This window comes from Festucalex cinctus, chromosome 1 (genome assembly GCF_051991245.1).
Source record: "Festucalex cinctus isolate MCC-2025b chromosome 1, RoL_Fcin_1.0, whole genome shotgun sequence".
In the NCBI taxonomy this organism is placed as follows: Eukaryota; Metazoa; Chordata; class Actinopteri; order Syngnathiformes; family Syngnathidae; genus Festucalex; species Festucalex cinctus.
The window spans coordinates 16893260-16921042 of NC_135411.1; the positions used below are offsets into that span (position 1 = coordinate 16893260).

The 27783-nt window shown below is 38.4% G+C and overlaps 1 long non-coding RNA gene across 5 annotated transcripts in view; it reads right to left on the reverse strand.

The window, feature by feature from the left end:
* LOC144017847 (uncharacterized) overlaps window positions 1-27783 on the reverse strand; it is an 80894-nt gene that overhangs the window by 16348 nt on the left and 36763 nt on the right. For 2 of the 5 annotated variants that reach the window (XR_013283275.1, XR_013283276.1), the window contains one exon: window positions 17653-17762. The exons of 1 other annotated variant lie outside the window; for it this stretch is intronic. This is a non-coding gene — a long non-coding RNA (uncharacterized LOC144017847). Of the gene's footprint in view, window positions 1-15223; window positions 15370-17652; window positions 17763-27783 lie in introns of those variants that run through there. 2 more of the 5 variants (XR_013283274.1, XR_013283278.1) reach the window with 2 other exon arrangements.

Genomic DNA, 27783 nt, shown 5'->3' on the forward strand with positions numbered 1-27783 from the left:
ATTCTCCAGATCATGCTGGTGAATTACAGTTTCAGTGCTATAATGGGCTGCGTATGCTTTTAAATGTGATTTGCATGATTCCCTAAAAGCATATGAAACAAACCTAAACAGATGTAGCTACAGTATGATCTTGGCCTGTTTGTGGAGAGTACACCAACCGCAAGTGGAATTGCCCCAGAACTGCACAATCTGGAGCTCGAGCAAAATTTTCAGGAAAAACATGCCTGAAAAGTCGAATTTGATGAGACATTACGTCTTAACTCTTTACAAAAGGGCACCACAAAGCACGCCGGGAAGTTGTATGGATTTGACCATCGATACGTTACATACAATTGTTTTTGTTTTTATTTGGTATGTTACAGCATACGTATCATCAAATGATCACATATATATCTTGTCCGCCTTTATATATATATATATATTTTTTATCTTAACATTTTGTCTGAGCAACCGGTCATTTAATTTATATCAGTATTTCCTGTGGGGAATTCTTTATGAAATCCAACCATATTGCAGTTTGACCTACGTAAGTCTAATTGTCAGTGTGTATTTTCAAACTCATTTGAACAAGTTTACAAACACGTTCAAACATATGGTTTTATTATGTATACAATGAATAATTCCGTTTGGCATATTACGTTCCCCTTTAACTGACCAATAGCGAGGATTTTAAACATAGAAGGTCCAAAACATGCCTTATGTAAATTATCCTGCACTAAAAAACTAGCCACCAGAGGGTGCTAGAACTGCACAAATGGAAATCAACCTGACTTTTTTTTTTTTAAAAGATGGGCTGCTTTTGATATTGTGACATGACGACGATGATATATGTCGCGATATCACAATATTGTATTATCGTTACTAGTGTTGTTCTGATACCGATACTGGTATCGGCAGAGGTGCCGATACTGCATTAAAACAGGTATCGGTAACTACTTACAAGTAACATGCCGATACCATTAATTCCAACACTAATGTAGAATTTTGGATGCAGCATCTTGTGTCTTGCTGGTACACGACATTCACTGGTATGTGACATGTTCACTGCATGCCAATCTAAGATATCCTATTGGCCCTTGAATGCTCTGAACCAATGGCAGGACAGCTTTTTCATGTTGAGGAAAAAAAACCTTAAGTATCGGTATGGTATCGGTATCGGCCGATACTGCAAAGCTGGTTATCGGTATCGGGGGCAAAAAAACGGTATCGAAACACTAATCGTTACATCTCTGGATTTTACCGATCTGGCCCACTACTATATTTTCCTCCATGTGTCCCTTGAGCTAAAATGAGTTTGACACCTCTGCTCTACACTGACAGTTCCACGCTTCCATATTGACCAGCTTTGCTTTGGATGTTGACAACGGCCATTTCTGAATATAAAGAACTCAGAGTACAGTCTTGTGTATTCGCCAAGTATGACAAGAAAAACAGTTTTCCGTGCGTTCTTGCTTGATACGTACTTTCAATTGGAATAGTCCTTGGGCTGTGACTGATGACGTTTCACGAGATCACAAGGACGTAAGAACAGACAAGAATGCACATTTAGAAAAGGTCATCGATGTGTCAAATTCTTCTTTTTATGATTATTGACATAACTCTTCCAAGTAGATGTTATCAAATAAAATGAGACTCGAGTCAAAACACACGATAATAATCCTCAGCAGAAATGATCCCATTAAAAGCAGTGAGCATCGTTATCAATCACACGCAATTAAAAGCTTGTCCAACGTTTGATAGCACTGGATGGTTGGGTTGCGTTGCCGACCAAACACAAAAGTAGACCCGCAATTGGGGCAATATGGCTTGAGGTTGCTGCTGTGTAAACTTCCTTAACTCTAATAATAAAAAGCAGCAGCGTTTTCGACTCTGATAGCATCCAGACGTGGCCTCCACATGTGGATCACGACAGTGTCTGTTTTTAATATAACCTGCTTCTGAACTTGGTGTAGTAGGCTACGCAATCGCTTGTCGCTAGTAGCGTCTTGGCACCCTTGCCACTTGACTTTTACGACATTTTGGCTTGAAAGTCACCTTGGAGTCCACTCATTAGCCTTAAGAGGTACGTTAGTGTATATTGCATCTTGAGGGACAGAAATGAACTCCTATCGTAAGCCTGTTTCTGACCGTGTAAGACTGGCTGACTGATTGCTTCAAGCAGGGGTTTCACATTCGTCAATGTGGTGATTAATAGACTAATGAATGCAGTTTAGTAAGTGAGCGGTCTCTGAATATTTGCTCAAACACGACCACGGTGTTGTGCTACTTTTTATTGCGTGTCTTTATGAAAAAAGAAAAAACAGATCTCCCCGAGGATCTTTTAAGTGTCTGTTTGCTGACGCAGTCCAAACTCCCAACCTCCCCGCCCAACGCAAGAATTAAGACGCTCTTTTTTGGCAATTCCTATTTATAAAAAGCACATTCCTTCCAGTATTAGCGATTGTGTGTCTATGAACAGAAAGGTCTTGGTGAAAAATATGTTCTTAGGGGTGCAGGCTGAATTCCCCAATTCCCATGTGCGCACTGAAAGTGGCCTCAGAGAGGGAAGAGGGATAGGGAGGGAGATATGCGGTGCTCCAAAGCCCCTCGCCTCGACTTCACAAACAGCCAGGCCCATTCCACTCTTGGCAACGACTTCCACTCTGTTGCTCTGTTTCCCCTCTGGCAACCGTGAAGTGCTTGCGGGGAGATTTGGGACAAGTTGAACCCTGCTGGCTTGGAGAGCAAATTCATCATGCAGTAATTCAGGTTGCGGTCACCGGGTTGTCGTTTCGTCTCTCATCTGCGACCTCGTCAGGTTCTGACACTCAGCTAGACATCATCAGTTCACTGTGGTGTAGGCTGTCACGATCCTGTCTGCTCTCTATAGGCTTGATATCTTCTGGTTAACATTAAGTCATTTGCTCCATTTTTCTTTTTTTTTTTTGTGAAAATCACAAAATCACAGCTTGCAATTTCAATTTGTGTCATGTGTTGGCACAATGACAACCATTAGTAGGCTTGATTATAAATCGAAGGATTTATTATTTTTTTTTTTTCGAGAGCTCAGAATTGTTCATTCAGTAGTCTTACCGATTCGTCTTATCATTATTGCTCTCTTTTTTTTTTTTTTACGTGTATGTGTGCGTTTGTGTGCATGCGTGTGTGCACAAATACGTGTAAATTTAAACCTAAAAATCCCATTACCCTTCACCTTAACCAGATACTTCAGAGTCTCGCCAGAGTCGTGAGGTTCAAACGGTCAGGAGACCAGAGAAAAGGTCAGAAAAGATAAAAATAAAAGAAAGATAAATCAAAGTGAAATCCAGCACCGACCAAACACTTCCTGCCTTCCCCGTGGTTACAAAATCAAAGTCTTACGCCAACCCCAGAAGCCTCTAAATTCCAACAAATTAAAGAGATCTCAAGAGACCAGAGGAAAAACTAAAGAGAGGAAGGAGGGAAGGATCGATGAGGCAGAGTGAGATCCACAGAAACCAGTACATCCAGTCCATCAAAGTGAAATCCAGCACCAACCAAACACCTCCTGCGTGGTTACAAAACCAGAGTCTTACGCCAACCCCAGAAACCTCTAAATTCCACCAAATTGAGGAGATCTCAAGTGACCAGAGGAAAAACTAAAGAGAGGAAGGAGGGAAGGATAGATAAAGCAAAGTGAGATCCACAGACACCAGATTTATATCCACAAATACTCCATTATTGCCCGTCTCTGTTCCCCATTTTTCACAGCATTTCTATTCACACTGGGCCACTTGAAGTGGACCAGAACTGGACAAGATTCCTCATGGCCTGACAGTGTTCACATCGCTCATTTGGGCTCCTGGCTTTTTATAGCCGTCATAAAATGCTGCATCTGCTGCATCTGCTGACTTTGTGGACTTGTACCAATCTTGAGTGTGCATCAGGGCACTTGCACTACTAGCCGAACATACCAGACTTTAAGGGGACCTATTTCCGTAGACTGGCACGCGTGCGCTTGGAGTAAAAACTGTCACATCTTCATTTTCGTGCCGGGGAAAGTCTAGTTTACCGTGTTTGGGAATTTGTCCGGCCACACTATGCCTCTCTGGGAGTTCCGGTGGATTGAGGGTGTTTTCTACTACAGGGTCACATTCTGCCTTGACAAATGCACAAACCAATGACAAAAAAATACGCTGACAAATTAACTGAGGTTCTCTGAAGGAAAACAAACTACCGGAAAAGGCGGTGCCTTATGAGATTTTCCCGGAAATTCGTCACAGCTCTTTGTGCATAGAGTCCATATATGTATGTCTTTGTTGAACTAAATTTGCTTACCAGCTATAAGCTTTATGAATAATGTATGCACAACAAATATGAAACATTAGGGGTGTTAAAAAAAATCGATTCGGCAATATATCGCGATACTACATCACGCAATTCTCGAATCGATTCAATAGGCGGCTGAATCGATTTTTAAACTTCCATTTTCAATGGAAAAATATTCAACAAAAAATCTTACTTCAGGTTAGGGTTCACACCTTAAGCATGGAAGAATGTTATATTAATAGAACATTAAGCCTTAATATTTTATTTCAATGCTGTTCAAACATGAAATAGATTACAACCTGTATAAGACTGAAGTTTCAGATAAATAAATAACACATTTTCATACAAATCTTAGACTGTACAAGTTTACTGATTAGTATTTTCTAAATTTGAATTAAAAAAATTGCAACAATCGACTTATAAATTCGTATCGGGATTAATCGGTATCGAATCGAATCGTGACCTGTGAATCGTGATACGAATCGAATCAGATACGAGGCAATTCACACCCCTATGAAACATAAATATGAAAAAACTGTTTCATACATTCTTAAAACTAAACACAACCATTGCGATTTGTAGCAAAATTTTTGCAGCATTTTTTTTTTTTTTTTTTTAATAATCTTGCTAACACACAAACCAGCAAGATCCGCACGCTGTGTAAAGGAAGGAGTCAGCAGTCAACAAAAAGCCAAAGAAAAACCAAAGGACACATGAGCAGATAATCTCTTGACAGTTGTTGACTTGAGGTCTTGTATTTATTTATCTCTTTATTCACTACTTCTTGTTTATTTACTGATGTAAAATGTATTTACTTGTAAAAAAAAAACAAAAAAACAAAACTGCGCTTCAAACTGATATTTATGTACAGCACTTTGTATACAGCAATAACTGTTCTTAAAGCGCTTTATAAATAAAGTTGAGTTGAGTTGAGTTGAGTCACGCATGACGGAGGATCAAAATTTAGCAGCCAAAGTTTTGTGTCACTTTAGAGGCACATTTTCCGGGAAAACTTTGTTGAAATTCTGCACCCTATGTAGTCAGAACCTCAAAGAACACTAAAAGCTGCAAAATAAGCAGAGAATCGCAAAAGCCCGGGCCGTAAAACTGTCTGAGCTCATTTGTCAGCACTTTCATTTGCACCCAACCTCTAAAGAGGGTCACACGCTTACTTTACAAGTGAAATCTCTTGCGCATAAAAATCGGTGGCAGGTCACGGAGTTAAGTTCAAATTCATACGTTGGCTCTAAATGAGTTGATGGGATCGCCAATAACAAAACAGGCACTATACTTCGGACTTTGGGGAGTAGAAAAGTAACAAAAGACTAAAATGGAAAGTGGGAGGGGGGTTGGTAGGTGGTGGTCCTGGAACAACAATGATGCTTCCTTGCGCCCCAAGGTATTTTGGGAATTGACGTCTAGACGATAGCGCTAAAAAGGCCCATTAATCACAGCCGACTGCTGGATTCGGAGACGCTCGCCAACGGAAGGTTCGAGATGCATGAATAGCAACAGGACAATTTTATGTTTTACAGGCAGTATATTATATATGACACGGAATATTACGGGGGTTTTGGACACTGTGGTATGCACACTGCATGTTTGTTTTGAATGCGAGATTAAACAGGGTGACCAGACGTCATCATTAGCCTGGATGCAAAGTCATCATCAAATAATCTTTGATTTCTTGACCTCAAACTGCCTGTTTTGTTTTTTTTCAAAGGAAAGTTGAACAAAAGGCCATGGTGGGGTTGATTTATTATTATTTTTTTACGTCTGCCTTACAGTTCTTACATTTAGAGTTTTGTGGGATTTACCTGTTCTTACCCTAATCAACATCGCGAGTGATTTTGCGTTGTTTTTATCCATCTCAGGAGGCGGCCATTTTGCCACTTGCTGTCACCTGAGACTGACATCACAGTTTGGGCTCAGGTAACGACCAATTACAGCTCTGCTTGAGATTGTCACATGACCGAACAGGTGAACTATGACTGGTTGTTTCCTGAACCCTGAGCAGCTGTGATGTAATTTTTGGTCCACATTAACTCATTCACTGCCAGCCATTTTAGAAAATGTCAAAATTTTCAATACCCAGATGATATTACGTTCAATAATTCTATATAAGCCGAATCTACCAAATGACAGAATAGACTCCCTACATTTTTTCCCCGTCCCGTTCTTTTATAATTGACAGTAGAAAAATGTAGGTTTGCCTAAATACAGCCATTTCTCCCATGGACTCTGAAACTGTATTTATTTGGTATAAAATGCGGAAATGATGTCATCTACTGGTGGTTGGTCATCAGTAAAGTTGTTTCCAAGTTTGACATTTACTGTGGAGCATAGTCAGATTAGCCCCCATTTATCCCCGCTCTCAAAAATACAATTGACAAGTATACTTGTCAAAGGCAGTGAATGAGTGTTAACTGGCAAAATGGCTGCCCCCTAAAACGGATAAAAATGGGTATATTTTGTTGCTTCATTCATATTCCACAAAAACAATATTAATCAGACTACTGTGTTAAGACTTGTGGGCCTGCATAGAACATACTATTGTGACGAAACGTTTTGGGTTGACTTGCCCTTTAAGTCAAAAGTCACTTATAGGGAAATTTAACATGTAGGTGTTTTTCTATACATTTTAATTTTCCTTTGTGTCCTGGGAGTTTATGTGAGGTAAGTACAGTCATAAAATCCTTATCATTAGGAAGCATGTTGAGTGACGGATACTCGTAAAAACGTCTGGAGCACTCGCCATTTCTTCTGCAGCGCAAGGAAGTCACAAGAATGCCTTGGTCAGCACGCACATGCGCATGTAGACACACACAGGTATGTCCCACACTGTGATTCATGCGCTAGATAATAAGAAGAGATACAAGGACATCCTCCTTGCTTCCCAGCTTACAGGCTTGGGGGAGGATGGAGAGTAGGGGGGAGGAGTTTTCCCGTTTCTGTGTTTTGCCGAGTTTGTGATGAATGTCGTGAAAAAGCATAGGAGGCTGCCCCCCTCCAGTGTCAAGAGATAAGATGAGTCAAGACTGACAGCACATGCCTGGGAGGGAACAATACACACATTACCTGATGGAGAGTTGTTCTCAATTTCCCTTATCTTCTTTCTCTTCTGCTGTCACATTCATCATTACGCTCACTTCACTAATTACAATCTTTGAAGAGGACATATTACATAAAATTGATTTGATTAATTGCTTAGCTGGGTCGCTAGTGTGAAATTAAACAACCAAGTTGGCACCTGTCAAATATTTTGGTATTCAGATATCCTACTGAAAAGTCTATTGAATAGTTCAGTATGTATTTTTGCTTGGTTAAAGAAACATTATGATAAAATAACACATTACACTCAATAATGAACAACCTATTGTTTTTCATTTTTAAATAATTATCATTTAAACTGCATAGCAACAAAGTGTATTTTCTTCTCTAAAAACAAATTAGTGAGATTTTGGACGATGAAACGAAGTGACATCAGAACCACAGTAGCGAATTTACCAGCTAAAATAGCAAATTTGAGTAAGCCTGTTTTGTTAAAAATTGAGCAATAGCAACTGCAACCATGTCAGGCTGTCAGAATCAAAGTGTGGAAAGTCATTTTTGGCTATTAAACTGCTTTTGAAAAGTAGTCAGACGGATCATGTCAGGCCTATGTATGGCACTCACTTCGTGGTTAGTTGCTAGCCACTAGCCGCTAACACTGGGAACAAGCACGTTCTACGTAGTCAGCGGAATTAAGAGTTTTTTGTTTGTTTTTGTTGCGTTTTTTTTAAAGCATCCTTAATGAGCAATTTAACATGATTTCAGAATGTGTTGATGTTGGTCAATGGTGGCAACAGTGTAAACTGCTCCAACTATCAGTCGGTAAGACGAGTCAAATCAGAAACGAACATCTTCAGGATAAAAGCATATCAAGCCACTGATGTCCGTGTGCTAACGTATTTTGTAAGATTTTATCATGAAGTTGGCCTTCTCACTATGTTGGCAGCGTGTTACCATCATGCATAGCATTGCTACAGCTAGCTTAACTGTCTTCCTATGGTGACCAGACACTCTGCGGTGAGCTGAGGCAGCCCCGTGAGGTCCATGACAAAAGAATGCCACAGACATGTTATGTTACCAGCAAACTGTTTTAAATTGTGAACAAAAAAAAACCTGTCAGAATACTTCATCTTAATGTGAGGTATAAAATCCACAAGAATAGAGACACAAAATTCATGTCTTGATGCTCCCTCTGTTGTGTCAAGCATCCCACACATTAGCTTAAATTTCCATAGCATCAGCCAGTGAGTACTTCTGGGAAATAAATTAAGTGAGCAGAACAATAAACATGTTGTGTCAGGAGTAAATTATATAAATTACATGTCATAAAGTAGACTACATGGACCAAATAATTAGCAATAAGGCTCAATTAATGTATTCCTGTGTTGTAATTCTGTGGGAACAGTTTGGAGATGACAATTTTCTGTTGAATGTGTGAAAAGTAAGGTCCATTAAAACGTGTAAATAATTTTTGAGTGGAATAATATGAGAGCTCAGATGTCAACCACATCAAACACGATTGGAATGACATGGCTGCAAAAATGAGATGCAAGGCAAGGGCAGTTTGATAGCACATTTCATACACAAAAGGAAATTAATTTAATGTGCTTCATACCTAAAAGCAAAACAGTGAGGCAGACCACTATTTTGCTGTGCCCTGTTATGAGAGATTGTTCATATTAAATATTAAAAATCATCATATTACAATCATATTGAAAAAAAATGATGAGCCAACTTCATCCTGAGTCATTTAAATCAGCACTCAAAATTTGGGGCAATTTGACCCAACTTTCTGGATTGTTTTGTCGTCCAGAATGACCCAATTTTTTGTTGTTTTGTGCAAAACGTCCCAATTTTTATTTTTATTTTATTTTTTTATTTTTTTTTTTTGGGGGGGGGGGTAATTTTTGTAATTTTTTTATTTTTTTTTTTATATACGAAATGACAAACTTTTTTAATGTGTTATATAAAACAAGCCAATTTTGGGGTTGTTTTATTTTTGTACAAAGTGATCCATTTTTTGTTTTTTTTTGTTTTATAGAAAATGACCTAATTTTTGGGGTTGATTCGTGGAAAAAACAAGCTGGAAATTTGGGTCAAACTGACTCAAATAGTGGATCTCTCCATTTTTGACCCAAATTGGATTATTCTTGACCAATCTGTTTACAGAGTGATGAGTGTCTACCGTTTGTGCCTGTTAATATTAACAGTATTTTTATTTATTTATTTATTTACTTTTTGCGCTTATATGGAAGAACTGTGACTTAGAAATATTGGTTTATTAGGGGGGCAGTTTGTTGTTTTATACATTATTTCCCATCGGAAAAATTGTTTCACAATTCAAACAACGTATTCGTACGTCGATCAACATCCTCTCAGGTAGTCATTATGTAATGTGTTAAATGCTTTGACCCGCAGATAACATTGTTTCCTTGGTTTTGTGGAATTTGACTTTGGACTCATTTTGTTCAGTCAATTTGACACCCTTTCTCCCTCTCCTCCCCATCTCATAATACCAGGTCCTGAACTAAAAAACAAAAAGCACAAACTACAGACACTATGAACAAAATTTCTAGAATAAAAGCTGCAAATAACTGATCAATTCCATTTTTTACGTGTAATGATGACAAGTACAACTACTGGGGGTATTTTGAGGTAGGAACAGATTCAAATCAAGGGTAATAAAGTACAGACTGACTAATGGAAGGTTTCCTAGAATAACACGCAATAGAGGTAATATAGTTATTATGTATGTGCAAGATAATATGCATGTCTACACCACCACACCATGAACAAAAACAGTGCGGGAGAAAAAAATCTAGATCCACCCATTGTAGGTGACAATCTGTGATACAGAGTGCTGTGCTGAGGTTGGATCCCAAAAACGCAGACAGAAATAAGATTTTAACTATTTATTTACATCGAGAGGCGTGGAACAAACTTGACTAGACGAGAAACAACAAGAGTTGCACAGAGGAACAGAGGTAATAATCTGACAAAAACACACACTTAGACAGCTTATATAAACAGTGAATCGATCTGATTGGTTGTGGCTAAACAAGTGGGTAACAGGACTGACATGGAATTATCTGATTGGCTGTTGACTAGATAAAGAGATTAAAGATTCCTGATATCACATAGCTTCTGACATCACATAGCGCACCACCAGTTGAAACCAGATGCCGATTACATCAGTTCAAAACAGACACTTGACATCACGGTCATAACCCTTGCATGACAGTAAACATAACCCTTACATGACCCTAGTCACGACAGTGAGCACAACTCTTGCATGACCCTAGTCATGACAGTATAAGCATAACTGGTCATGACAGTATAAGCATAACCCTTGCATGACCCAAACATAACCCTGTCATGCCCTTGCATGACCCAAACATTACCCTGGCATGACCCAGTCATGACACAGAGAGACCATAATGAAAAAAAAGTTTTACAGTACTCCTCCCACATACTTTAAACACATTTATACGGGATGGCATGGCTCAGTGGTAGAGTGGTTGTCTCCTATCCATGAACTTGTGGGTTTGATCCTCATCTCGAGTGACCAAGTTGGGGTGTCCTTGAGCAAGACACAAAACCCCAATTTGCTCCCAATTGACCTGGCAGCACCCCGCATGGCAGCAGCTGACCACTGGTGTGTGAATGGGTGAATTATTTATGTGTAACTTGCCTGTGTTTTGTAACGTCAACCATACTACAACCTCACTGAGCCTCTTCCTAACCCCAAACATTACTGTCCCATTTAAAGACGTAACATGCACAACCTCACTGAAAGCCTAATACGAATTGACATACACGTCAACATTAAAAAAAAAAAACACCAAAATAATTACAGGTCTGTTATCTCAGTAAGATAGATGTTTGTTGCCAGACAACCCCGGTTCAAGTCCACTTATTGTTCACATTAAAAAAAGATTTCACTATTTACATGGCCGATAGGGGTCGCTAAACTATAACATCAGTAGGTCGTATTTTGGTGTATGGTAAAACGAATAATATGGTTGTATTGTTGGATGATTTGTTGGCACTCGTTGCCCATGTGTTTTGCTTTTCTCTCCTGGCTCTCCTTTCCCACAAGTAAGGGCATTACACTAAGCAAGTATGCTGTATACTGAAAAAATGTGTAGCTCGGCCATAATAGATGAACCGAGATATAACGGGACACTGCAATACTGCTACTACTACTACGGTACTTACTAATTAGTCAAACAATAATTGTTTAAGTAATACAAATATGTTCATCTATCTATGCCAGTAACGTACAGTGACAGGCAGAGCAATTATTGCTTTTATACTAGTGATAGACCGATTATCGGCCGGGCCGATTATCGGTGCCGATATTTGGCATTTTGACAAATGTCGGCATCGGCCATTTTTTTTTTTTTTTTTTTTTAATCTTAAGGCGATCAAGCTGGTAATCTCACTGAGCAGTGAATACTTGCGAATGAATTTTGAGTTTTCATCAGGAGTTAAGACGTTCACAGTCAGTTTTTATTTGTCGTAAACACATTTGGAACATATTCAGACAATTTTTCACTGCAAAGATCTTTTGAAACGTTTTACAAACCCTAAAAATAAAGCTAAAAATAGCTACATTCGCATCCATTTGTCATTCAGTGAGATACAGGGAACTTTTCATTAATGGATCTATTAAAATTGTCACTTTATAAAAAAAAAGGAACTCCCTACACTTTTTTTTTTTTTTTTTTTTAAATAAAAACTTAAATCAAGAAACTTTATTTACTGTAGAAATCAGGGATCTATTTACTTGCTTTTTAATTATTATTATTATTTTTTTTAAATTTAGATTAACACATACTATTGACCCCGGAAGCTGTGCAATTTTTGGTATAATTTTTTAAATATGTCTATATCGTTTAAAAGAATTGTTTTTTTTCCCCTCTCTATTTTACTGCAAACGAATATCGGCTTGAAATATCGGTTATCGGCCTCCTTGACAACTAATAATCTGTATCGGTATCGGCCTTGAAAAAACCATATTGGTCTATCACTATTTTATACTAAATGGCAGAAGGTACAATTAAACTGAGATGAGGCCATCATCATTTAATTGACATGTGTGATATGTTCATATGTCAACTTAACCCAATAAATGTTGGGGAAAATTGCATTTCAAATCTTAAGCTTTTCACTCCCCCTCGAGTTAGGGTGGTTCCCTTCAGAACTAACGCGAACTTTATTGGAATTCATCTGTAGTTTGGCTCCCTCCTTGTCTATTTATTGTTCATCATGAACCATTAAATGAATTGTTCACAAGGGAATTTTGCACAATCAATATCAAGTTCCAGCAAGCTTACGTGTGAAGAATTGAACAAGTGACATTGAAACAACGAAAAACTTTGCAGTGAGAATTTTTCAGGGGCTGCTGACTGTCGTTCCAAATATCTTCGCACGTCCCTGAACGGGGAGGGTTGGGAGTGTTGCTGGTGGGAGTGGAGGTGGGGAGGGGGGAGCGTGGTACTGACAAGGTTCAAAGGTCGCAAGGCATACTTTATTGCATGACGACTGAGGGGGGATTAGATGAGTAAGATATCACTCTGCTTTCTGGTCATGGCTGAGTGAGGTTAACCCACAGCGGCCCTGGGGCCTGGGCTGAGAGGAAAGGGGAGGAGGGGTGGGAGAGGGTACGGTCGGGGCAGGGGGTGGCTCGGGGGACATTCGCTGGCTGATTTCTGATAGCTGCGCAGGGGTCTGGCCTTCCCCGTCCACAGCAAATGCTCACACAGGAAATTGGAGGTCTGGCCTTCCCTTTTTCACACGAGCTTCGCTTGCACGCAGAAAAAGCTTTGCAATCACTTAGAATACAAGAAACGCTTTTGACAGAAGAGAATCGAATAACTTCCCTACTTCAACTTTTTAAGTCACGCACCCAAAGGAGAGAGTACTCTTCCCCCCTAACAGGTCACTGGTTTTTGTGTGTTTTTTTTTGTTAATTGAAAGCGAGTTCAAGCCAATTAAAATGGTAAAAAAAAATGTGAATGAATTAAATGCTGCATTACAGTTTTCGCTGTGGTACTTAAAAAAAAAAAAAAAAAGTACTAAAAAGTTCGTATACTGGATATTCAAGCGTTTCATTTGTATAGCCATAAAGCTTCTGGAAAAAAGGAACTCGATTATTTAAAAATAAATAAATAAATACATAACTGCAGTAAAATGCTGTGAATAACAGGCACCCGTGTATAATTATATTTAATTTATGGGATATTTGGACTCACCAATATCTGAGTATTTTTCCTCTCTTCCAGTCCAAGTGAGCAGAGATATGATCAAATTTCTCTAAAACAACATTTTTTAATAGAAAATATACATCCAAAATAAACCTATCTGAAACAAAGTGTTATGAATTATTTAAAAATATTAACATAAAACTCAAGATCATTTAACAACACTGAAACAGTTTAAGTTCAAACCAATAAAGAAGAGACACATACTGTGCTGAACACCAAGAAAAAAAAAAGTGTTTTTTTTATTTTTTTTTTAATTTATTATTATTTTTTTTAAATAATGGACCAGCAAAAGATTATTCCTGAGTGATTATCTTGTGGTGATGGGTGTGTTAAATGTAACCTTTCAAATTGCTTAAAAATTAGTACATGTCTACTATAGTTTACACAATTATTGTTATGTGTTCAGAACCCAAGTAGTTTATTTTTGAGCACTGATATCAAACTCAAGGCCCGGGGGCCAGATCTGGCCCACCACTCATTTTATGTGGCCTGCAGAGGCAAATCATGCAACTTCATGTTTCTTGCTGGAATACTACAATTGCAAATTGTCATCTTTCTAAGAAACATTGAGATATTGCAAGTATTTTTTGTCAATATTTCCCCTTTGGAAAAAAAAAAGGTTTTAAATAATTTAACAAATGTTTTTATCGGCTTCTGATTTCAAAACTAGTTAATCTCAGGCACTGTTTTTAACTTACTTAAATCCTACTTGACCGACATAATTTTGCGTGACTTTGGGTGAACCCTCCTCATCAGAGCGACACAGCATGGACTGTGGTATTCCGCAGGGTTCAATTTTAGGCCCGTCACTTTTTAAATTGTACATGCTATTAGTTTTAATTTATTAGTAATTTATTTTATTATTATTATTTTATTTTATTTAAAAAATACTGTAAAGTATGGAGCCCCTAAAGTGACATGGGAGAAAAAAAAATTAAATATGTTTCTTGTCCGGACGAGAAACTTTTCTTGTCTGGACGAGAAACTTTCTTGTCCGGACGATAAACTTTCTCGTCTGGACAAGATACTTTAAATAATATAAAATATATAATATAAAATAATAAAAACAAGATAAAATTAAAAAGCAAATAAAGTTGAGTTGTTAATATATGGGTTCACAGTCATATTAGCCCTCTAAGGGAAAACATAACTAATACAAAAATGAGTTTGACACCTCTGTTTTCGAGCCTGTGGCTTTAGGCAACCGATTGAGGCTATTGCCTTGTGTCTTCATATAAGGCATGAAAAGTTATGGAAAAAACAAGTCCCTATGTTGATCTTTTCGACAGCAAAGGAACTCCAATGCCTCCAATAGTCGTCAATAAATTGCACCATAGATGGCGATCGGATAATGAACAAACGATTCTCTTCTTCTCCCTTATCCAATCAACACGCAGGATGAATATACCTCGGTATCCAGGCGTTAAAGCAGGAAGAAAAATAAACCTGCAGAGTTAATTGCTGATATGTTCCTAATGTGCCCCCACCCGCTGACCTCCTCCCCCCACCCCTTCCCTGTGCCTCCTGCTGATAGGCCACCCGTGATGGCTGTCACACATGGTGTTGAAGATGCTATGGGTGTATTTTATCTGCTCAGGGCCGACGGGGGGGCTATTCGTCTTCCTGGTGAGCGGTGATGGGAGGTCAGGGACGGTCCCTCTGTTTATCCCCCCTGTCAGTCAAGGCGCTGCACATCCCCGGAGGATCTCCCACGTGAAAGCGAAACACACTTGCTTGCGCTGAGGGGACGACATGTTCGAGGCTGGGTGGACGTGGAGAAGTAACAATGCTATATTACTTTGTGTAACCACGACAGCCATGAATAAATCGATTATTCATTACAATTTGAGAAGAGTGCAAGCTGCTAATGACCTGTAGATGGTGCTAATATTCACTGTCTTACGTGCATCCAAGATGCCTCTATTATTTAAAAAAATAAAAAATGGCTCAAAACCAGGCATGGCATTTAGCAAAAATCTCCTTATGAGGACAGTAACGATCAATGAATCAAGCCATGCATCTGATTCACACATATGAACAATTTAATGCCTCAATTAATTCAGAACTATAAATAAATAATATGTCAACAAGATTAGGAAATAACTCTGGGAATGTTCTAAACTATATGGCAATAGGGTACTGCACAGAATAATGCTACGCAGAAGAATCATAGTGTGGATTTGGATCTCATCCTCTCCACCATTACACGTTGTCTCTTAGTGAACAATGCATCCATTGATTTTTAACTCATCCACTCCCAGCCATTTTCACAGAAGCAGTCCCGTTCGCTCACGACTGTTTTACTGGATTTTGACTGATTTTGCAAAGCCCACAGATTATTGTGTTCTCTTGCTATAAAAGCATGGAAACTATCCAAAAAAAAAAGATTAAAGTCTCTTCTTTCATCAGGAAAAAAAGTATGTTTCTATCTGTTTCCGTTTTGCATCAATTAGCATTAGAAGAGAGCTAAGTTTCATCAGTTTTCACAAATCTATTTAAAATTCTAAGTAATTTAGCTTTTTTTCTAGATGGCTCTGGTTGATCTCCTTTGTTCTGCTGCCACCTGCTGACCGTTTGTGTAATAACTACCATTTCTGCAACCGTTCTTTGCAGTTGAGCGGCTGCATCAAAGCCTTCTGTATGCTCTAGCATAAAAAAACAAAAACAAAACCCAAAAAACGTATAAATACGTCTTTGGGATACTTAGAACATAAAAAAACGTATTTACACGTTATTGGGAGCAAATGAGTTAATATGGCTAATCCTGTTGAGCATTGCAGGAAGTTGGAGCCTTTTCCGAGCTGACTTTAGCCCAAAGGAAGACTCCACCCTGGACTGGTCATGAAATATATAAAATGCTTTTTACAAAATTAAAACTAACTGAAAGTGCATTTTACGCTCACAAAACTCAAAAGAGAAAATGTCCTTTGTTTGTATTTGTTGGCATTTGGGATTGATTTGAAATTGTATTTGTTTCGGTATTGCAGCACCGCTGTTAGCCGGAAGAAGGAAGGTTGAACAGTCGTCTGGGAGTTGTGGTCATTTGACTGTTTAAAGCGAAGTTATCAGGTGGCAGCTCATAAAAAAGCACCACTAGGTGGCTTATGGGTGACAGCCATGCTTGCGGACAACGTGTTTGAATATATGAGGCCCAATATGTTTTCAGTGCCACACTCAGCCAAAAATGTGACGCAATATGTAACAAACGCTAATATAGTACACTACTGTATACATATACAACCTGGTTTGAGCCTTCTACACAGGAATTCAAGCCACAAATCTACTTTAGAAGTTGGCAACTTGGTAAACAAGGCTGTCCTTGATTTAAGATGTGAAGGTTTTGATGCATCTAACCTTGGAAGCAAAATTCCAACTGCGCTTATTGTAATTCAAATTCAAAATCTGTGGACTGTTAGACAAGACCTGTATTTGATTTGTGGATGGTTGTTTTGAAAACATTAAAACTAAAAGAATTTTTATGACAAGACGTACCGTGGTGTGTGTGTGTTTTTTTAATCCCGCACACAAGGAATACACACAAAAAACACTACAACTGATATTATAAGAAAGCAAAACTAAACTAAAATGAAGGATTTTTGAAAAAACTAAAACTAATCCTAAAATTTAGGAAAAAAAAAAAACTAAAATGAAGCATTTAAAAACATAAACTAAAAAAAATAATAAAAAATAAACCTACAAAACTTATTAAAACTAGCTAAATTAAAAAATAAAAATAAAAAAAACCTCCAAACAAATTACAAACCAACTATAATGAAAACTCTAAATTCAGCGCTATTAATTGTATAAATACCAAAAGGTGTTGACACTGTTCTATACTTTTTCAATGGAATGGAGGTGAATTTCAACATTCACAATTTGCATCTTTGCGTGCTACCTCACTGATGTATGACTTTTGGCATTTCAATGGAACTGAGGTATTTTCACACGAGATGAAAAACAAACAAACAAATCTTGTAACTCTGGGCTTACTGTGCATTGTTTCTGCGAGGAGTGTGTGCAGTTGGCCAGTCAGAGCCGTGTTTACCTTCTTGCAATTGCACTACTGCTTCTGCCTGCACACGTGTGTCTGGGATTGTGCGATGGCTCCCCTGGGCCACTGGACCACACATGTGGACAACTGCGAGCACTTTCTTCCTGACAACAATGAGGGAACAACATGCATGCGTGGAATTAAATGATTGTTTTGAACTTCTGCATTCATCTTGTCATGACTTTAATGTTACGCTGTATCATTAATAGTGACTTGAACTACAGAGCGGTGAGGTCATCTTTACTTGATACTCTCCCGCAGAACAACAAAAGAAATAAATCTATAAATGACTGATTTTAATTGATAATTTCTCCATGTAGAGATGATAATCAAATAGTCAAACGTCTCAAAGAGGAGGCAGGCTGGCCAGGGAGGACGGAGGGAAAAGGCGTCAAGGAGAAAAATGGGGCGGGGAGGACCGTGGGCGAGCGTCAAAGTTGAAATCTGACTCACAAGCTTGCACTCTTGTCGCTCTCTCTGGGACTCTTCGACTTGGCTTCGACTTAATTGCGTCCCACATATAAACAAGGGGGTTAGTGTGAGAGCAGACCAGCAGCTGAGGGGCTCAAGCGGAGGGCCAGACTGGGGATTGAGTTCAGAGGGGAAGGACTTAACGCAGGAAAAACTGATAGAAAAGACATGAGAAGGAGACTCCACACAGACAGGACAGAAGAGATGATCAAAACGGCCAGCAGGGGTTGGATGTTTGAGTGTAAAATGTTTCACGTGTCAGCATCTTTTTGGCATCAAAGCCGCCGTATCAGGTGCCGTAATGCTGCACTGTGATACCAGAACGGGGCCCATCAGACAGTAGCCCCGCTGGCTCCGGCCTCCCGAAACATCTCTTTCACAGATGCTCCCCTCTCATCGATTAGTTCCAGACCCCTCAAACAGACAGCTCGGGGTTGGATTCCACTTGAACTGATCCCAGCTCAGGGTCTTAAGCTCACCAGTTTCAGGGCAGATGCTACTAAGGTGCGCCTCGGGATTAAACTCCTAATCTAAGCAAATAACGAAGGTAAGGGGCCGCATATTATGCACTTTACAGTAGCTGATCCATGAACCTGAGGCTGTTATCGTCGACTCATGGAGCCATGACAGAGATAAAAACGGCTGATAATAAACACTCTTGAGTAGAGCCCGACCGATTAATCGGTCTTACAAAATCGGCTTTAAAAAAAAAAAAAAAAACACATTACAACATAAGTTAAAGACTGACTCCGCACCAAACAAATATCGGTTCAATTCAATAAGTTCAATGAATAATAAAAGACAAATTATTATAAAACAGGTACATGTTCTGCCTGTAAATCATCTTTCTCATCAATTGGGGACCAAAACGGATATTTTATTAATTATGAATTTATTTAAAGTTAATCAATCAATCTATCAGTTATCAGAATTTTATTTTGCCAAATATTGTAATTGGTATCAACCTAAAAAAGTTCTTAGGTTCAATTTCACTATTGTTTATACATGATTAAGTTAACATTACAATCAACATTTATTGTTGATACACTAACTCGTATAAATACAATATGAATAATAATATTGACTTATATACAATGGGGTAAAATGACTCGCAACAAAACTTGAACGTGAAAAGCTAAGTCATATGATCAGCTACTAATGTATTCATATTTGGTTCCAGATGTGTATGCTAGCTGTATGCTTATTTTTATTTTATTCATGTATTTTTTTGAAAATGCTCCATTTGTTATTATTAGTTTTAGTATTAGTTTTTTTATATATTCAGTGTGTCGTACATCCACTAGACTGGATGTACTGGTTTCTGTGGATCTCACTCTGCCTCATCGATCCTTCCCTCCCTCCTCTCTTTAGTTTTTCCTCTGGTCTCTTGAGATCTCGCTAATTTGTTGGAATTTAGAGGCTTCTGGGGTTGGCGTAAGACTTTGATTTTGTAACCATGGGGAAGGCAGGAAGTGTTTGATTGGTGCTGGATTTCACTTTGATTTATCTTTCTTTTCTTTTTATCTTTTCTGACCTTTTCTCTGGACCGTTTGAACCTCACGAGACTCTGAAGTATCCGGTTAAGGTGAAGGGTAATGGGATTTTTATTAGGTTTTAGGTGAATTAAGGAGTATAAATTCACACGTATTTGCACGCACGCACACACATACACGTAAAAAAAAAAAAAAAAAAAAAAAAAAAAAAAAAAAGAGAGCAATGATGATAAGACAATAAATCGGTAAGACTCCCGAAGGAACAATTCTGAGCTCTCTCTTGAAAAAAAAAAAAAGGCACAGTAAACTAGTAAAGAGTGTATAATACTCAAATATACACTAAGAAACATCTTTGCAGTTCATTTCTAGCAAGCTAAAAAAAGAAAAAGGTCCCCTAAATAAAAGCTCTGGATAATGAGCCACATGCTGCTTCACTGTGTCTAAATAAAAATATATTGGTATATGAAGACCACGTGTAGCAGCTTATAGTTATCATAAAATAGCTAACTCTAAATAAATAAAAATATAGGGGGAACCTTTTCTCCTGAGAGCCAATGCAAAGTATTACATGGTCAAACATACCACATCCTTATGCCTTAATACAGTGCAGGTACAGTACATAATTTAAAGCATATTCCCCAAATAGTCATCTACTTGCTTTGAATATGAACTCTGTATGGTGAGGGCAGGCTGACTACTTAATCACTCACGACTTGCAGCGCTGATCCAAAGTGAATTTTGACAAAAACTGTACTGTACTGTGCTCGGGTTCTCCGTAAAGTTGGACTGGAGCGAGCCCAGGAAATTGCTATTTGACGTGGCGTGCTACTCCAGCCGCGCTGTCCTCCATACAGGGACAAATTGCGTCTTGGGCAGCTGCCAGGGTGTAAAATGCCCAATTTCAGTCTCGGCTATTTAGGAGGCAATCATGCACAAGGTCAGGCCGGTCCCAACACTTCATTTCTCATCTATTTTGTTTCCACCTCTGACAGCTAAATGATGGTGGACGTCCACTCTGCTGATTTGAACATTGGCCTGCGAAACACGTGTGTTACTGTGTGCGTGTAAAACGTTCGCGTGTGGCTGACCTGATCGTGTTCTGCCAGGGCAAGCAGGACCGAATGTGTGACATCATCCGCGTGTAGCACTGACCACCCTGTTAGTTTTTATTTCGAGCTGTATTGGAGGATTTCCAAAACGTTATCTCCTAATATAGTTCCCATGAATCATTCTGTCTTGACTTCTGCTGGATGCCATCCTATCTAAAATTATTTTATCTTTCCAACATATTAGAAGCCAAAATGCGCGATGGAATGAAAACCCACATAACTTCCAAGTAAATGCGGCTATCAGGGAACAATCAGGAAAGTCATTATTTTGCAGTATGATTGCAACATTTGCATCGGTATGTGATTTAGTTTTGCAGCTGACGCCATCAACTTGTGTTATATCTGATTTCCATACAGTTTTAATGTAATCATGACTTTACTACTGTGTTAGCTTAAGTTAGTGGCAGACATTGTTGTGTTTCAACTTATTTGTGTGCTTATGTATTTTTACATGTGTATGTACTTATTATGTGCGTGTATGGGCATGTGCATGTGTGCTCACGTTTGTTCAATACTTAATGTTTGGGAATTTATTGTTTATGCAGGGCTCTCTCTTCTTTGCGTATATGTAATGGATAAGGACTTATAACTCATACTAATACATCTGTGCATTTAAAGACATACTTTACTTATTTAGCCATTTTTGGCAGTCAAACATTAATATTTTTGCCTATAATAAATTTGATATTTTCATTATTTTTCACGTACAATTAGTACCTTTAAAAACACATTTTGCAACTTGCTGTCGACTGAAAATGACATCACAAGGGCTCAGGTAACCAATCACAGTTCAGCTTGTGAATGTCACATGACCAAACCGAGAAAACAGGTGAGCTGTGATTGCTTACCTGAGCCCTTGTGATGTCATTTTCAGTCGACAGCAAGTTGCAAAATGTGTTTTTAAAGGTACTAATTGTACGTGAAAAATAATGAAAATATCAAATTTATTATAGGCAAAAATAATGTTTGACTGCCAAAAATGGCTAAATAAGTAAAGTATCCCTTTAAAGATAAACATGTTTTGTTTATTTTCTATTGTTTAACTTTTATGTTAGTAAGAATAACTTTAGTATGTTATTATGATAGAAGTATTAGGGAGTAGGACTAGATAAGTTTTTGTACTTCTTCCTGCTCCTTTTGAACATGTAAATTATGATAATACTGATGATTTTTTTCTTTTCCTTTTCTCTTTTTTAACTACAACTTGTATTTTATACTTATGTGTTTATATGTTCAATAAAACCCAATCAATCAATCGATTCCAAATTGAGGTTTTGCTGCTGCGTTACAGATTGAATTCAGAAATCTGATTGCCGATGAGATTTTGTCCAAATTTTGACCAAATTGTGACATTGCAAGGTTAATTTATGCTTGGCGACGTGTCTGTTGCATGGGTACACTGAAATTGAAGTCATCTTTTTTTTTTGATGGACAGAAAATTTGATTTGGTGATGAAGTGCTGTCTCCATGAATGAAAATGCAATTGGCGGTTTTAATCAAGCTGTAAAGAGTTTGAAAATTGTTCACTAACTCAGGCCAGGTCACGATAATGAGAAGACACATTTGAAGGCACACTGCGCAGTTGAGGGTGCGGTCATTGGCATGAAAGAGATCTCCATAAGACGGTAAATAGTGGGTGATGAAAGTGCTATATTTCTTGGTCCTATGGACCTTTTGACTGAAGCAAATCACAGGCATTTTAGTAAATTAAGACATCGCTTTAGATTTGTGGAGACGTGTGCATAGTTTCATTCCTAGCAGTATATCCAGGACGACTTCTTCCATAGGCAAAACAAAAAACAAACAAAAAAAAAAAACCTAACTGCTTTCCTCTCCATCTCTCCAGCTGCAATTTCCAACGAGAGGCAATTTTTGTAAACTTAACATTCTGACATTGCAGTCATTTCCATATCTGCGCCTTGTGAGCACATTGGTGGGAAACTGTATGATTTTGTCACTGCCCCGATGGGAAGTGATGGTGTTATTAAAGATGACAGGCAACTTTTTTTCCACAACCCCCCCATCCCTCCTCCTGAATCCTACTTGGGTGGGTCAGCAGGGGCCAAAAAAACAGCAGAGCTGCTAGTTTAGTATGCTGGAAGGGAATTCAATTTGATGGGGTTAGAAGTAATGAACCTCCGAGTGTGCTATTGCTGGTTTAAACTTTTTTTTTTTTATTAAATTTTGAAGCATTAACTACATCCTAATTACTGCTGTTTCGGACAGAAAGGGGGTTCAAAGTTGTTTAGCAGTTCAGTATTTCTTTCCCACGTGAGAACTACAGTACAAACTAAGATAACTAAAGGGACAGTGTGTATTATTTAGCACCATCTAGTGGTGAAATAATAGTGTGCAACAATTTTGAAACACGTGCACTACGGTGCCTCAGAAAGACCTCACTTCACAAGCCTACCACCAATTACTAACAATTATCATTTGGAGTGAGCGAGCAGTTCGGCGAGCTAGACTGGCTAGCAAGAACTTGCTGGAGCGGCTAGCGGGAGAAGCTAGCCAAAGCTAGTCAAAACTAAGCGGCGGGACCCTGAATCACGGGACTCAGCGACGACCAGGCCCCCACTGTGAAAGGTAAGAAATGGTCCACCCTTTGGTTCCGATACAAGCTGCAAGCACCACTAGAGGCTAACTAACTACGCCCGCAAAGTTCTTTTCGTTCTGATTACTAGATTATGAGTGATTACTAGACCTTTGATTATATAAAAAAGTGCACGTTGATAAAACATTTTTTTTGCGTGTTATTGAAATGAATAGTGGGTTTTCAAAATGAATGAATTAGACCGCCACTACATGATGTAAAATAGTACACATTGTTCCTTTAAAGTTCATAACAACTGAAAACTAAGAAAGAAAATTAGCGAGGAATTGAAAAATGCCATATATGAGGCCCTATTATGTTTTCAGGGTCCCTCAAGCATTAACCTGCCCCGTGTGTATGCTTCTGAAATACAACAACCAATCACAACTCAGCTTCAGAAAACACGTGAGCCATGACTGTTACCTGAGCCCTCAGCAACTGTGATGTAATTTTCAGTCAACAGCAAGAAACAAAATGGCGCCCTCCGAACTGGATAAAAATGTGTCAATTTTGCTGCTTAACTCATATTCCACAAACGTAATATTAATCCGAATACCATGTTTAGACGAGTGGGGCTTCACAGAAAATATTAGTGGAAAGAGCATTTAATTTAACTTTATTGCTGTTTTTTTGTGTGTTTTTTTTTTTTTTTCGTTTAAATGATTTTCCACTGTGACCATACTGGATTTCTGCAGTTGATCCCAAACACGAAACTGTTTCAGGAAATAATAAAAACATCTCTTCCTTTGCTGCAGGGTATTTTAAAACAACAACAACAAAAACCATGCGTGTTCAGAACAGAACTCTTCTTACACGTGCAATATGGAATTTGATGGTTTCCATAATGTACAGTAACAGTTCACACAAATCCACTGTGAGGCAAATTCTCAGTCCATATCGCATGTGTTGTGCCAACACATACACAAGAATCCACACGTTGTATGTGAGTGTCTGGTCTTCATTAGTGGAGAAGGGTTAAAAAGAGGTCACTCTGTAAAAACACAACATAAAACCTGTGTGGTTTGTGCAGTCAGAAGTCAGTACGGGAATCACCTGCCTGCTTGTCTTCTGTCTCACTCAGCTCATGCGCCGCAAGCACATTTATTATTGATTACTTGGCAAAAGAAAAGTTCAAACCATTTAAGACCTTTTTGTAGCTGCGGTTTAGGTTGAATGAGGATAAATATTCAATTGTCAAGTACAACAATGATACGAGAGAAAAAAACAAATTTTTCTTTTGTTTGTTTTATATGTCAGTTTTGCAGTTAAATTCAACTGTGACATACCATGAATGAAGCATGAAAACTTTGCATCTTTTTGGAGGACTGTGCGAGCAAAAGTGAGAACAGGTAAAAAGTGTTTTAATAAGTTTTAAAATATATTTTACATTACATGGCCTCTCAATTTTGCACAGTTTTACCTCTTGCAAGTCGGACTGCAACATTTTCCTCAAAATAAACACTAAAATTAGAAAAGTCATTCGCGCTATGGCGTTCATCTTGTCTACTTTTTTTTTTTTTTTTTTTTTTAACCGAGTTTATCATTTCTTTTTATCAGACAAAAATGATTTTTTTTCTGGTAAAGAGAAAATCCTTCACTTCAGCCTTCGTCAGAGATGTCAAACTTTCTTGTGTCACGTGTCTTTTTGTCTTAGAGAAAGAAAAAATTAATAAACTCTAAATTTAGAAAGATTATTGTTCGTGATGTTAAGAAAGACTTGTACCGTCTGCATTGTCAGGCTGCAATATTTGACTGCGCTATACCCGGGTACACGTACCAGTGTGACACTGAGCAAGTAGCTACTCATTGGCCATCACGGTCAGACAGTAGCATAAAATGACCCCATTAAAAGAAAGCTAAATATTGACAGAGGATTTAGGCTTGGCTGACTGGAAGTCAAAATATAACATGTCTGAGCTGCTTGTTTCTATTTGGATTTTTTTTTTTTTTTTTTTTTTCTAAGCAAAACTGAAAGAGGTGATTTGTAATTTGACTATTTTGCAAAAGTAACAAAATCTTCTCCTTTCTTTGGCCTCTTTAGCATCACACATGAATTGGAAAGAGTTGACCCCCGTCTCGGGTTGATTATTTAGCTATGCCTTCACTCATCACCCCATCGCTGACCAATTCCAAAGCCCCCCACCCCCACCATCCCCCGACCCAAAAGACCACTACCCGCCGCTCAGATTTACTGCAAAATGCGTGTGTTCCACCATATTTGTGCACATTCCCTCCCGCTCGCCTACGTCGCCCTTTGAACATGCGCTCGAAGTCGGGGAGCGAACATAAATCCAACACGCCCAATGCTGAGAGGCGACCATTTTTACGCAGCAGCCCAATTGTTGAACTTTGCCACGGCCCGCATTGCCGAGCTGAAAGATTTGTCACAATTCCCGCCTTTGTGTAATAAATTACCAGGCCAGCACGGACAGCCAGTTAATATTTTAAATAAAAACGGCTCCCATTTGGATTCTTCGGGGTTGCATGCTTTTTATTTCTTTTTCGAAAGGTTTAACAAGGTTAAGGCCGTATGACAAGTGAGGAATGTTTTGGCCTTTTCAACCCGCTCCATTAATATCATAATGAACTGGCGGGCGCAGGGGCTGTCATGTAACACGTAACGTAACTCTAAATCTATCATTGTCGCTTGGCGCAAATACACAGCACGCACGGCTTGCGATGGCAGGCGGGGCGAATATTTCAGCAAAATTCAATTACATCTGGAACATTTTGTTGTGATGAGTTTCGTGGCCACCTAGTACGTCTATCAATTAAGACTTTCCAGGGGATTGTGGGAAAAAGTCAGAGCGGCGGCCCATCAGAAGCCAAAGTGAGCGATTGTTTAGACTCGGAGGTCTCTCTGCACTCGGGCTGACCCGGCGCCGCCATAACTCGCCGTTGCGCAGTAACAAGGAACTGGCTCGGGCCCACTTTTCTTTTTTCTGTTTCATTTTGTGCATCTGTGATTGTGCGTATTACCTTCGATTGTTGCATTGTACGTTCTTAGATTAAATGTGAACGGAAGCTTAAGGTTAATTAATACTGCACAATTTCTTTTGTAAATGTTGCTTTTTATGATGCAAAATAATGAATAATTGGCAATTATCAACCAATTTGACGTCAAACAGATAAACCAGATAATAGAGAAATCTGCCAATAATTATCAGCAATTTGATTTCATACAGATAAACCAGATAATAAAGAAATCCAGCAATTATTATAGACACGTTGGTCCATCTGTTGTGGCTCATATCAATAAAATTCATCTTCATGGTGCTTTACATACATTGAAACATTGTGCAAAGTTTATACAATGTTTCAATGTATTTGTTAGACTTATAGTAGGACTCGAAAGCATAATTGTATTCAAGTTAAATTTGCAAACAATATTGGCTTACTTATCGGTTATCAACATCGGCACCTCTAAATGATTGATTTATCGGTATCTGTTGAAAATAGCATTATCGTGCATCCCTAGTTAAAAGAAAGTAATGCCCCCAAAAATGTTCAAAAGCTAACTGCAAGTGATTGGCATATTATTATTCTGGCCTTCTCATGTATAATGTTGAAGTCCCACCTTTGTACTCGTCTGACCGTACCATCGTTGGCTGGCTTTTCAGTCCACTTTTAAAAATCACTGGACAAAGTTGGTTTCATTCGTCACAGTGGTACAACTGATGAGGTGGATGGCACTGAATGTGTGGACATGTTAAGCATGAAAGCCTAGAAATGTTATTTATGTACTTATTTATTTCTATATTTATTCATTCAATGATGCAAAGTGTATAGTAAGCATGCATTTAATTTTTGACATTTAAATGTACAAATTGCACATCAAATCATTGGACAAAGATGGTGTCAATGACTTCAGCAGCACTGATGGGGTGAAAATCAAATTACTATATGTGTTATTTATTTTTGGGGGTGGTGGTTGAATGAGCAGAATTAAGTACATTATGTTTCATTGTATTGCATTTTATGTAACCAGCTGACTTTTTTTTTAAGTTGAAGTTAATAGCTAAAGTTGTGAAAAGCACGATGAGTGTAGGCTTATTAAGATTATTATGTCTTTCTTTAGCATTCTTGTTAAAGACTACCACTGTATAACAATTAATTATCATATTCAGACTTATTACATTCAAATAACAGAAATAAGTACCGCATTTTTTGGACTAAAAGTCACTTGTACCAGTCAAAAGATGTAGCCTATGTCACTCTTTTGGGAAATGTATTTTACAGAAACGGAGACCAATAACAGTAAGAGCTCGAACTTGCATCCACAATCCCCATTGTCTAATCATGGTTGCATTCTTAAATACTCTCTCAGCGACCACTCCAACTTCGGAAACTCAGAGCGTTGTTCAAATATGTTATTTGTTTTTTTTCAGAATGTCTCAAAAAAGGAATGCCAGAGCCCAGCGTGTCCGGCAGTATAGATGGAAACAGTTCAAGGCAGCAC